The following is a 12,654-nucleotide window of genomic DNA, read 5'->3' on the forward strand; positions in this document are numbered from 1 at the left end:
ACTCTCATCATGTCTGATCTCAAGCTATCAAAATGAGGCCTCCAGCCCTGCAAGTAGGCTCCAGCATCCCACTGACAGGAGAAAGAAGGATTGAAATATTCAGTAATCAACCAACTGTATTTTTTCTTTTATGAATTTCCTGTGTTTGTCCTTTGCTCAGTTTTATATTGAAATGCTTTTCTTTTTCTTGTTAATTCATATAAGCTCTTTATATAGTATGGATATTAATCCTTTGTCATTAATTTTATTTAGGGTGTATGTGTGTATAAAGAAGTTTTAAATATTTACACAGTCAAAATCTATCAATGTTTCCCTTTCTGATTTTTTCCTTGGTGTTCTGCATTTTTTTGTAAATCAGTAAATCGGCACTCTTCCTTGATTAATGTGAATTGGACTATCATGACATAGCTTTCCTGAGGCTGAGGTGTTTTCAATTGCAAAAGTGAAGAACAGATTTTCATCTTAGTAAATTTACCAAAGTAGTACCATTTTGTGAGTTTTCTTAGTGGTCAGGTAACATCTCTAACCTCATCTTTTTGATTAATTATTTCAAATATCATAGTAGAACAGAACGCATTTGCCAAGAGCCTGCCCTCCTCTTTTTAAATTTCTACTCCAATAATTTGAATCTGCATATCAATCATCTGGACATTCTCCCTACCATGGCAAACAGACATTCAGGGACCTTTTGCAAGCTGGTGACATGATTTTATCATCATCTGCCAAAAGGGACCTGAAAAGATAATCGGTCATGGTATTTCACTCCTATTAGAAGAAATTAAGATAAAATTGCAAACATTGACTTTAGCACACATTTTCCATACTCAATTGGTCAATATTAAATAACTTTATAAGGTAGGTTCAGCCATCTAGTGGTATACTGACCTACAGCTAATTCAAGCAAGCCATCTCACGGGTAAATCATGTTACTTAAGGGTAGACATTTCATAGTGTCAGTATCCCACTGGAGTTCAAGTCAAGGATACAGCCAGGGCTTAAAGGAATGGGTAAACCAGTAGAATGAATTCATTTATTCATTTGTTCAGTAAAGGTTTACGAAGGACTGTTGGGCATGGTACATACCACTGGGGATACAGCAGTGAACAAATGCTATTATGGAACTTAATCTAGGTGGGAGTGGAAGGAAAGAAAGACATCCAAGCTATTACAATACAGAGTGCTAAAGAGAACAATGGGATGCTCTGGGACCTTGGGCAATGGATACCTAATTCAGACTCAGGTACTTAAGTAAGGCTTTCCACAGGTGGTGATAACTAAATTGAGGCCTCCATAGCAGTAGGAGTTGGTTGGGTGAATAAGACAAAATAAATTATCTTCTTATCAGGGTGAGATCTAAGAATAAAACACTAGTAACCAGAAATGGGTTGATAAATGCCAGATGATCAACAAAAGCTGGGGGTAGATTCCAGTGGTGTGAGTCCATTAGCTAGGGCTGGAGTTAAAAACAAAGTGAGCATGGATGAGTACATGGGAGGTGGGAAGGTAGGTTCCAGAATTAAGAACCTTCAGTTCTCTCTGAAGAGACATGGGGTGCAGGGACTTTGCAGAGACTGCTGAAAGACCAACATAACAATATCTCAAGTGCAGGTGGGATCTTGTCAGAAAAGACAAATGCCCTTTATCAAATCTTGCTTTCACATGGTATGACCCACCCCTACTCCTGGAAGGGGGCCTACATCAGCTTTGTGGAGCTGGAGTCATACTGAGGTTTTTCTATGACAATGACAAGTTAGTGATTAATGCCATGACCTTCCACTTAGTTGAGACCAGAGATCAAGCTTCTCAACTTTCATAACAGAATATCTACCAACCACCTCCTCAATTGGTTTCCAAAATAAATGGATTAGCCCTCAATAAACAAGAGATAAAATATAAGCTCTCTAAGCCCTTATCAGAGAACATGGTTTAAATGACCTGCCATGTGGTTCTGATCACAAACCTAGACAAAAGAACTGAAATTTTAAGAAAGTTTAAGGTGGGGCATCCACATTGTTTCCACTGTAGGTAGGTCACATAACAAAGATGCAGATATGTAATAAATTGATAGTAATAATGGAATATGTCTTGTTGGCTATTCAACAATATGGATTGTAGGGACAGTAATATAAAAGCATCCATAAAAAGTTTAATCAACTGTATTAACTCAAAAGTGTACCTGTATAGGCCTATTGTTGGTCATTGGTCAATTTTGATTGATTCAGTAATAGGAGTAGAACACTGATATTTGACAAAATAAACAGGAACAGCAGGAACTGTTCAGTCTGAGCCTGTCTCATGCTGACTCAAGAGACAGACTCCTGATGGGGGCTTCAGTTTGCACAGTTTTAAGAAAAATAACAGTTTCAGCTGCATTAGGAAGACCTTAACTTTGTCTAGAACTTGGCCATCCAAGCTGAGAGGTTAGGATAATGTTTACCTGCAAAGCTCTTGGTGGATGCAGTTCACTGAGCTGAATATTGACACACAAGTAGTGGGTTTGATAATTTAGTTGTAGGCAGAGTATAAATAAAAAAAATGACAGCCTAATATCTGTACTCTCAAGGCAGTCATAAGAATGTCTTTTAAATTATATTTTGTTTGTTTATGAAAATAAAGGACTGTCTGTATTCATCAAAACCTATGAACCAGATGAATTGTGGTTTGTGAATTATAGCTCAATAAAACTGTTACATTAGAAAAGAACAAAACCTGTCAACCTCTTCTGACCATCCCATTACCATGCTTTCAACTCAGCTGGGCCCTCTGCATCCTGCAAGGCTGCTACATGAAATGCAAAACAATCAGCCATGCCTGGCACCTGCATGGTGCCAGAGGCCTGGAAGTTGGTTCTGCCCCTGCTGTTATTGCTCTGGTCTTTTGGCCTACAAATTCCTGGCTCTGCATGTCTAGCCTAAGGTAAGAGACTCCCTTCTCTAGTCAGGATCCTATAGTCTAAACTCTCCTCTGCACCCACTCCCTTGCATCCATGGAAGGGGTTCCTCACACAATTGTGGCTTATTTTCCACCAAATATGGTGCAGCATTCTTCAAAATCTATGAATGCATGGAACTCAAGACAACTTGGCAATGAAAAATGAGTGGTTTCCAATTGCCATCTGCCCAATCCACATGTCCAGTTGGAGCCTGCATTTCTTTGAACAAACCAGCAGAGATTTTGTTCATCCCCTACAATTTCAAGTTCAATCTATTCAAATGTCTTGTCACATCCATAAGGAAATATAATCTTGTGAATCACTGCAGGTCTGACAAACTGGATTAGGGGACTCTTATTGTGAAAAGTCCTTGATTGGAGATATCAGTTCAGTAAATCCCCATACTTGGAATCAATCTCTTCTAAATCGCTCATAAACAGTTCTGGATTAAAGGCATGAGCACAGAGAAATTTTATTATATTCATTGCTTTCTCTATCACATATGTGATGAACTGGACCCGCAAAATTCATGGCCTGAGGCATGAGGCAATGACAGCTGGGCCCACCAAATTTTTCTTGACTTGAATACATTGTTTTATGTTGGCAGCCGCGCTCAGAAAATAGCGCCCAATGCAGGGCAGCCGGAAGGCCCCGAACTTCCTAATGACAAATCATCCCACACCACTAAACTACATGCTAATTGCGCCTTGGCATAAGGACCAATGAGACCCACCAAATGGTTATGCTAATAAGGCATATGGAGCCGCACCAACCAGGTCAGAGCATGAGAACTATATAAGCAAGCCTCTCCTTCCCCTCTGGGTCCTGCCCAACTCATTTGTTTCACAAAGAGCTGAAGAATAAAGCTTTCTGCAGAAGAATCCTGCTGTTGTTGCGTGCTGTTCTTGCCGGCGAGGACGGGGCGCGCGACAAGTGGTGCCGAATCCCGGGAACCAGAACATCACCGGCACAGGGAGGACCCTTCAGACATCTGGAGAGGATTCAGAACTGCAGGTCAGAAGAAAGCCCGGAGGGGTAAGTTCCGAGAGGCCCCTGCTTTTTAGGATGATGGTTGATGGTTCTCGGTAAATAAGGAGGCACCATGGGGAATGCACCGTCATTAGTCACGGCGCTGCAGACAGCTCTCAAAGAGCGAAACTTGAAGGTCTCCAGCAAAGTCTTAGGATCTTTTGTGAAGGAGATAGACCGTGTGGCCCCCTGGTTCATTTGTTCAGGGTCCCTCTCAATCCCGAGCTGGGACAAACTGGGGAAAGATCTTGATAGAGAGGAGGAGGAGGGTAGCCTGAGGGGAGGCACCAGGCCCCTCTGGAAACTGATTAGAGCTTGTCTGCAAGATGAGAGATGTGAAAAGGTAATAAAAGAAGGTCAGAGAGCATTGACAGATATCCAAGAGAGCATGTCAGAAACGGAACGGGAAACAGAGAGCGCGCGCGGCCGAAAAAAGGCCACAAAAACGAAGGTAAAGAAACCCCAGAGTGAGGGAGAAAGCCCGCCTAGGGCAAAAGCGAAAGAGCCCCGAGAAGCGAGTGACGATCGCCTCGGAGAAAATAGTAAATACCCCTGGAAAGAGTTGAGGGACCTCCAACTCTCCAATAGGGAATCTGAGGAGGAATTAACGTCCGCAGAGGAAGGGGAAGAAAATAAAACCGCAGAGTGTAGAAGTAAGGGAACCAGCAAAGTTGAAAAGCGGACCAAGGAAAAAATGAAAGCAGGGTGTCCCCCGATGCCCGTTGCCCCGCCACCTTACGTGAGTGCCGCACTCTCCTTTTGCCACCCAGATACTCTTCAGGCAATTAGACAAATGTTTCCTGTATTTGAGGATAACGGTGTACGCTCTCACCAGCCCCTGAGTCATAAACAAGTTAAAGACTTAGCGGAATCCGTCCGAGCGTATGGGGTCAGTGCCAACTATACCATAGCACAAGTTGAGAGATTAACAGAGACAGCCATGACACCCGCAGACTGGCAATATGTAACTAAGGCATGCCTTTCTAGTATGGGGCAATACATAGAATGGAAGGCATTGTGGCATGATATCAGCATGACCCAGGCACGCGCAAACGCGGCCGAAGGACAGCCTGTGTGGTCATATGATATGCTGACGGGCCAAGGACAGTGGGTAGCCAACCAGACCGCCTTCCCCTTACAGGTATACGCACAAATAAACACGTGCGCCGCCAAGGCATGGAAAGCCCTCACCAACAAAGGAGAAGTATCAGGCAATTTGACAAAAATTATTCAGGGGCTGAGCGAGCCATTTTCTGACTTTGTCGCTCGTATGATGGAGGCCGCAGGCAGAATATTTGGAGATCAGGAACAAGCAATGCCCCTAGTGGAGCAATTAGTATTTGAACAATGTACCAAGGAATGCAGACAGGCGATAACACCCTGGAAACAAAAAGGGATACATGCCTGGTTGAAAGCCTGTAGAGAAATAGGAGGGCCACTCACCAATGCGGGCCTAGCCGCGGCCATATTACAGAGCCACAAACAAGCCAGGATCACTAACAGAAGTATCAAATGCTTTCAATGCGGGAAATTAGGACATATAAAGAGAGAGTGTAGGAGCCCAGCTTCAGAACAAACAACCCAAAAGACCCTTGGGTTGTGCCCTAAGTGTAAGAAAGGCAGGCATTGGGCCAATGAGTGCCGGTCTATTAAAGATATAGAAGGGAAACCCTTAGAACTGCCAAAAAACGCCCAGAGGGGCCCCCGTCACCAGGGCCCGCAAATATATGGGGCAACCAGCACGCAAGTGTCATTCGGGAACAACCAGGCCCCCCAAGGAGAGCCACTTCAGGTTCCGCGGGATTGGACATCCGTGCCACCACCAGAATAGTGTTGACTCCACAGATGGGAGTTCAGCCTATCCCTTCAGACTTTAAAGGCCCCCTACCACCAAATACCATTGGGTTACTCCTAGGGCGCTCTTCTGCTGCATTGAAAGGCCTGGTAGTTCATCCCGGAGTCATAGATCAAGATTATGAAGGACAGGTAAAAATCATGTGTTCGGCTCCCAGAGGAATCTATCCTATATCCCCGGGAGACCGCATAGCCCAGCTCTTAGTTTTACCTAGTCTCCACGCCAATTATCCTGCTACCAACACGGAGAGGGGAGAAAGGGGCTTCGGCTCCTCTGACTGGGATTCAGCCTTCATAGTATTAGATTTAGCAGACAGACCAAAATTAACTCTTCAAATAGAGGGAAAGAGCTTTGAGGGAATCCTAGACACTGGAGCAGATAAAAGTATTATCTCTGCAACCTGGTGGCCCTCCAAGTGGCCTGTGACCCAATCCTCACATTCATTACAAGGTTTAGGATATGAGTCAAGCCCTTCAATTAGTGCCAAACCATTGAAATGGCGAGCCCCTGAAGGACAAGAGGGTACAGTCACCCCTTATGTACTCCCTCTACCGGTCAATTTATGGGGGAGGGATGTCATGAGAGACTTAGGCCTCAAACTCATTAATGAATACTCCACCCCCGCCCAAGGCATGATGATGGACATGGGATACATCCCTGGCAAGGGGCTGGGGAAACACCAACAGGGACACATAGAGCCCATCCTGCCCAAAGTAAAGAATGACCGTCACGGCCTGGGTTTTTCATAGGGGCCATTGAAGATGCCATGCCCATACCTTGGCTCACAGAGGAGGCCGTATGGGTTCCTCAGTGGCCCCTATCCTCTGAAAAATTAGAAGCAGCTCATTGCTTAGTGCAAGAGCAGCTCCAAGTGGGACACCTAGAACCCTCTGTGTCCCCATGGAACACACCCATATTTGTAATCAGGAAAAAGTCAGGATCATGGAGGTTGCTTCATGATCTGAGAGCAGTAAATGCTCAAATGAGAATGCTTGGACCCGTACAACGGGGACTGCCACTCCTCTCTGCCTTACCCAAAGAATGGAAAGTGCTCATAATAGATATTAAAGATTGTTTCTTTTCTATACCTCTAAGCTCCAAGGACAGGGAAAGATTTGCTTTTACTTTGCCAGCTATTAACCATGAACAACCCGATGCCAGATTTCAGTGGAAGGTCCTCCCTCAAGGAATGGCAAATAGCCCCACCATATGTCAACTGTACGTTCAGCGAGCGCTAGACCCAATTCGTAAGACCTATCCCACGCTAAAGATCATCCATTACATGGATGACATCCTTCTTTGCTCCCCACAACCAGCGGAAATAGAAGAAGCATATATAGATCTCACTAGATCCCTAGAAAATTGGAGACTGAATACAGCAAGCGAGAAGGTGTTAGCAAATTCCTAGGAGCAACCATTTACACAGATGTAATTTGCCCCCAAAAGCTTGAGATAAGACATAATCAATTGCGAAATTTGAATGACTTCCAAAAACTCCTAGGGGATATTAATTGGTTGCGCCCATACTTAAAGATACCCACCACTGAATTGACTCCACTATTTAAAACCCTAGAAGGAGACCCACAACTAACGTCACCGCGCTCCCTCACACCTGAGGCATTACAAGCCATTCGCAAAGTAGAACAGGCTTTGATGACAGCACAATTAAATAGAGTGCAATCGAATGAACCCTTTGAGTTGTGTGTGCTTCCCACCCCGGAGCTGCCAACAGCAGTTTTATGGCAGCACGGCCCACTGATCTGGATTCATCCCCAAGCCTCTCAGGCTAGGACAATAGAGTACTATCCGGCAGCCGTGGCCAAACTTGCTTTGAGAGGAGTAAAAACCTCCATGACACATTTCGGAGAGGCTCCAGCTAAAATTATAACCCCTTACAGCGTAGAACAGATACAAGTATTATGTGCTATGAACGATGATTGGGCCATACTTGCTTACAGTTTCTCAGGAACCTTTGATAATCATTTCCCTAAACATCCCCTCATCAACTTCGCCAAAAATCATCTCCTAGTATTTCCTCGGGTCACTAGCCTAACCCCGCTGCCTCATGGAAAAACAGTTTACACGGACGGGTCTAAGACAGGCACAGGTGCCTATGTCCATGATGGCAAAGTTGTGACAAAAGGCTACACGCCTGACACTCCACAAATAGTGGAATGTCGCATAGTCTTAGAGGTCCTACAAATCTTTCCTGAACCTTTAAATATTGTGTCTGACTCCTGTTATGTAGTTAATGCAGTCAAATCTCTAGAAGTGGCCGGGCTAATCAAAGCGTCCAGCCCAGTAGCCACTTTGTTCAAACAGATACAATCAGCACTACTTCATAGGCAATCTCCTTTGTATATAACTCATATCAGAGCACATTCAGGCCTTCCCGGGCCTATGACCCAAGGCAACCACCTAGCAGACCTCGCAACCAGAAATATAGCTTTTCCCCTGCTAGACCCTATCACCGCAGCTTCAAAATTCCATACACAATTTCATGTCACTGCCGAAACACTGCGCAAGCGGTTTAGCATAACCAGGGCCGAAGCTAGGAACATTGTCCTTAGCTGCCAACATTGCTGCAGCTTCCTTCCCACACCTCATGTGGGGATCAACCCCAGAGGTATTAGGCCTTTACAAGTTTGGCAAATGGATGTGACGCATATTTCGTCTTTTGGGAAACTGAAATATGTACATGTATCCGTGGATACTTGTTCAGGAGTCATCTTTGCCTCCCCATTGTCAGGAGAGAAAGCTTCCCATGTCATCCAGCACTGCCTTGAAGCTTGGAGCGCATGGGGGTTACCGCAGATTCTGAAAACAGACAATGGCCCAGCCTATACCTCTACAAAATTTGCTCAATTTTGTCATCACATGGGGATAAAACATATCACTGGCCTTCCCTACAACCCACAGGGTCAAGGGATTGTGGAACGCGCGAACCGCACGCTCAAATCCTATTTACTTAAACAAAAAGGGGGAATTGAAGATATACCCCCCACACCAAAAACTGCCATAGCCCTAGCACTTTTCACTATAAATTTTTTGAATCTGGATGCTCAAGGCCATACAGCAGCGGATCGCCATAATCAGTGGCCAAAAGACCCACAAGAACTAGTAAAATGGAAGGACGTGTTATCTAACCAATGGAAGGGCCCGGATCCAATCATAATCAGATCCAGGGGAGCTGTGTGTGTTTTCCCCCAGGGTGAAGAAAATCCCTTCTGGATCCCGGAGCGCCTAACGAGGAAAGTCCTAAACAAAGGAGATGACTTCGCTGTACCTCCTGACCCTGCTCCTGACACTGGAGACCCCGACTCAGGGAGTATTGAGATGGGGAATCCTGTCTGCCTTTCCTAAGCCTATGCCTGTCCATTTCAATGCAGCCGTTTTTCCCCGCTTTTTCACCACCAACTCTAGTATGAACTTGCCCTACCTAGTTAAAGACACCCTAGTAGCTCCCCTGGGAGAAAACCGATCCTTCGTAACTAATGGGTCATTATGCTTCACCACTCAGAATCTAGCTGGCTGTATCTCCCTGAAACGGAGGAAATACGGATGGTTCAGTGACATAATTCTAGAGGCCAGTAGCCTCCCCGTTATGTCAGCTAAATTTGAAGGGCCTAATAAGGAAGGGAGCCCGTCCTATAAGAACATGACTATCCACCAGATGGTTCTCTGGATCAATGGCACATTTGTACACTCTCCCAGGAACAATTCCACCGACAGGCCTCGTCAACCCAAATATGCCTCCCATTGTGTGGGTGACTATGAGGGAGAGCTGTGGCCCTGGACTGACTGTCAGTCAACTGTAGTAACGTGGGCAACTGAGAGGCAGGAGTTTACCATCTCCCCAGATATGGAGGGACGGCCAGCCAATGAGGCTTGGTGGCCAGTAAAGGTGCTCGAAGGCGAGTTTCGTCAGCAGCTGAGCATGAACCCCTTCCATAAATGGATGCTGTGTGGAGTCAATGGCTCGTGTACCGACCTCTCCCCCTTTTCCGCCCTCCAGGGTGGGGGAATCGGTGTAAAAAATATCACCTTTTGGTGCGAGAATAACCACATGCGCACACACTGGAACATGATCATGACCCATAACAACGAGAACTACACGTGTTCAGCAAAATCAGGTCCAGAGTCACCTAATTCCCTTTTTCCACCTTCTCCAGTATGCGTATACCCCCCATTTCTGTTTATCTTATCCAATAGTAGCTTTGACTCCTGCTCCAATGAAACCTGCTTTCTGTCTCAGTGTTGGGATGCGCGTAACTTTACCAATGCTTTGGTAGTCCGCATCCCCCGTTGGGTCCCTGTTCCCGTAGACGCCCCTAACACCATGACTCTGTTTCGAGAAAGGCGCAATTTCGGTGTTACAGCCGCCATAGTGCTCCTGATCTCCGCGACCGCGGTCGCAGCCACCGCCGCTGGTATAGCTTTAGACACCTCCATCAAATCGGCTACAGAGCTCAATAACCTTGCAGCCTCAGTAGCTTCTGCCCTGGACCAACAGTCCACACTTGATGGCAAACTGAAAGGAGGAATAATGATCCTCAATCAACGCATAGATCTCGTGGAGGAACAAATGGAGGTGCTCTGGCAAATGGCCCAATTGGGATGTGAGCGGAAATATCGTGCCCTCTGCATCACTAGCATTCAATATAAAAATTTTACACGGGCAGCTAATCTGTCACGAGACCTGTCCCAGTATCTTTCAGGAAACTGGTCCCAAGACTTCGATGGGACACTAGAAGAGCTGCGGCGAGAAATTATCCACATCAACTCCACCCATCTAGATATCTCCGTAGCGGAAGGACTCTCTTCCTGGTTCCTCAGAGCTCTCTCCCACGTCAAGGAGTGGGCGGGCATGGCTGGGATGGGCGTGTTCCTGCTTGGAGGTCTCATGCTCTTACTCTGGTTGTTATGCAGACTCCGCAACCAACATAAGCAGGACAAGGTGATCCTTGCTCAAGCCCTAATGGCGATAGACATTGGCGCCTCTCCCCAAGTGTGGCTCAACATGCTTAAGAAGGAAGCTCGGCTTTAGCTTGAGGTAGCTCTTGCACCCTGAGCCCATGTGGCACTGCACCAGGCCCGAGTACCTCAATGCTTAATCACAGCTTTCTTTAAGAAGCTCATGGTGCAAGAGGGTTGAGAAAAAGGGTCCAAACCCTTTGTACCAAGCGGTCCCAGCGCCAGCCAGAGGATGTGAGGCAAAGCACTGCAAGAGGTCTTGGACCCCTCTGAGAGGCATGCCTGACTGCATAGGGGTAGATGCCCAGAACCCCTCTCCAAAAAGGGGGCATCAGGAAGTATGATGGAGGTCAGGCCTCTGTCTCCGCCTCTGCTGGCAAGTTCTGCCTTGAGCTTCTGTTAGACAAAAAAGGGGGAGATGTTGGCAGCCGCGCTCAGAAAATAGCGCCCAATGCAGGGCAGCCGGAAGGCCCCGAACTTCCTAATGACAAATCATCCCACACCACTAAACTACATGCTAATTGCGCCTTGGCATAAGGACCAATGAGACCCACCAAATGGTTATGCTAATAAGGCATATGGAGCCGCACCAACCAGGTCAGAGCATGAGAACTATATAAGCAAGCCTCTCCTTCCCCTCTGGGTCCTGCCCAACTCATTTGTTTCACAAAGAGCTGAAGAATAAAGCTTTCTGCAGAAGAATCCTGCTGTTGTTGCGTGCTGTTCTTGCCGGCGAGGACAGGGCACGCGACAATCTGGATTCCTTGTATTTCATTGTTTTGTCTGATTGCCATGGCTTGGACCTCCAGAACTATGTTGAGTAACAGTGGGTAGAGTGGGGATCCCTGTCTTGTTCCTGATCTTAGGTGGAAAGCTTTCAGCTTCTCGCTGTTCAGTATGATGTAGGCTGTGGGTTTGTCATATATGACCTTTATTATGTTGAGGTACTTGCCCTCTATACCCATTTTGTTGAAAGTTTTTATCATGAAGGGATGCTGAATTTTGTTGAAAGCTTTTTCAGTGTCTATGGAGATGATCATGTGATTTTGTCCTTCTTTTTGTTGATGTGGTGGATGATGTTGATGGATTTTCGAATGTTGTGCCATCCTTGCATCCCTGAGATGAATCCCACTTGGTCATCGGTATGATCCTCTTGATGTATTTTTGAATTTGGTTTGCTAATATTTTGTTGACTATTTTTGCGTCTATGTTCATCAGGTATATTGGTCTGTAATTTTCTTTTTTGGTGGGGTCTTTGCCTGGTTTTGGTATTAGAGTGATGCTAGCTTCACAGAATGAGTTTGGAAGTATTCCCTCCTCTTCTGTTTTTTGGAAAACTTTAAGGAGAATTGGTATTATGTCTTCTCTGTATGTCTGATAAAATTCAGCAGTAAATCCATCTAGCCTGAGGGTTTTGTCCTTGGGTAGTTTTTTGATTACCAATTCAATTTTGTTGCTGGTAATTGGTCTGTTTAGATTTTCTGTTTCTTCCTTAGTCAGTCTTGGAAGATTGCATTTTTCTAGGAAGTTTCCATTTCCTCTAAGTTTTCCTGCTTGTTAGCATATAGATTCTCATAGTATTCTCTAATGATTCTTTGTATTTCTGTGGGGTCCGTCGTGATTTTTCCTTTCTCATTTCTGATTCTGTTGATGTGTGTAGATTCTCTTTTTCTCTTAATAAGTCTGACTAGGGGCTTATATATTTTGTTTATTTTCTCAAAGAACCAGCTTTTGGTTTCATTGATTTTTTCTATTGTTTTATTCTTCTCAATTTTATTTATTTGTTCTCTGATCTTTATTATGTCCCTGTTTCTGCTGACTTTGGGCCCCATTTGTTCTTCTTTTTCCAATTTCAATAATTGTG

The 12,654-nt window shown here is 45.2% G+C and overlaps 1 long non-coding RNA gene across 1 annotated transcript; it reads left to right on the forward strand.

Annotated features, from left to right (window-relative positions):
• Positions 1-3,539: 3,539 nt before the first annotated feature.
• On the forward strand, positions 3,540-11,492 carry LOC140847407 (uncharacterized). The gene is made up of 2 exons (XR_012127393.1): positions 3,540-3,967; positions 9,027-11,492. It is a non-coding gene; the product is annotated as an uncharacterized lncRNA (long non-coding RNA).
• Positions 11,493-12,654: the final 1,162 nt, after the last annotated feature.

This window comes from Manis javanica, chromosome X (genome assembly GCF_040802235.1).
Source record: "Manis javanica isolate MJ-LG chromosome X, MJ_LKY, whole genome shotgun sequence".
Lineage (NCBI taxonomy): Eukaryota > Metazoa > Chordata > Mammalia > Pholidota > Manidae > Manis > Manis javanica.